Source organism: Myotis brandtii, unplaced genomic scaffold, assembly GCF_000412655.1.
Source record: "Myotis brandtii unplaced genomic scaffold, ASM41265v1 scaffold707, whole genome shotgun sequence".
NCBI classification, from domain to species: domain Eukaryota; kingdom Metazoa; phylum Chordata; class Mammalia; order Chiroptera; family Vespertilionidae; genus Myotis; species Myotis brandtii.
This window is the reverse complement of record NW_005370773.1, coordinates 706,100-706,606: the sequence shown is the minus strand read 5'-3', so window position 1 is coordinate 706,606 and position 507 is coordinate 706,100. Positions and strand designations below refer to the sequence as shown.

At 49.9% G+C, this 507-nt stretch overlaps 1 protein-coding gene across 1 annotated transcript in view; it reads left to right on the top strand.

Annotated features, from left to right (window-relative positions):
• The window catches only part of COG7 (component of oligomeric golgi complex 7), a 63,981-nt gene that overhangs the window by 6,192 nt on the left and 57,282 nt on the right, over positions 1-507 (top strand).

Here is a 507-nt window from a genome sequence, read left to right as displayed (position 1 = left end):
CCCCCCCCCCCCCCCCCCCATCACACATCCTGGTCTGCAGAGGTGTTCAGACTTGAGACATTAAAACATTCGGGTTCCTTGGTCTCAATTTCACTTGGTCTCCTACCAGATCTACTACACAGGAACTCTGGGTGGTGGCCTAGGGACCTGCGTGTTAACTTCACCGCAGCAGGTGCTGGTGGTCTGCAGAGCTGTAAAGCTTGGTTTCAGCTCTGAAATCTTCGGCAAGTTACCTGCCCTCTCTGCGCCTCCGTTTTCTTATTTGTAAGAGGTGGCTGTCAATGATTGGCATGGGCAGTAAGTGATAGAATGTATGTAAAGCACCTGCCTCCTAACTGGCATTTCCCTAATGTCAGAGTCCTTCATTCACTCTCCTTGGAGAGGGTGTTAAAATTGAACTCAGTTGATGGTGGAAAACAATTGAAAGTGGGTCAAGTCGATGGTGCGTGTTGTGTTCAATCATATGGTTCTCGCCCATCAGTCTGGAAGATACGGTCCTGGCAGAGG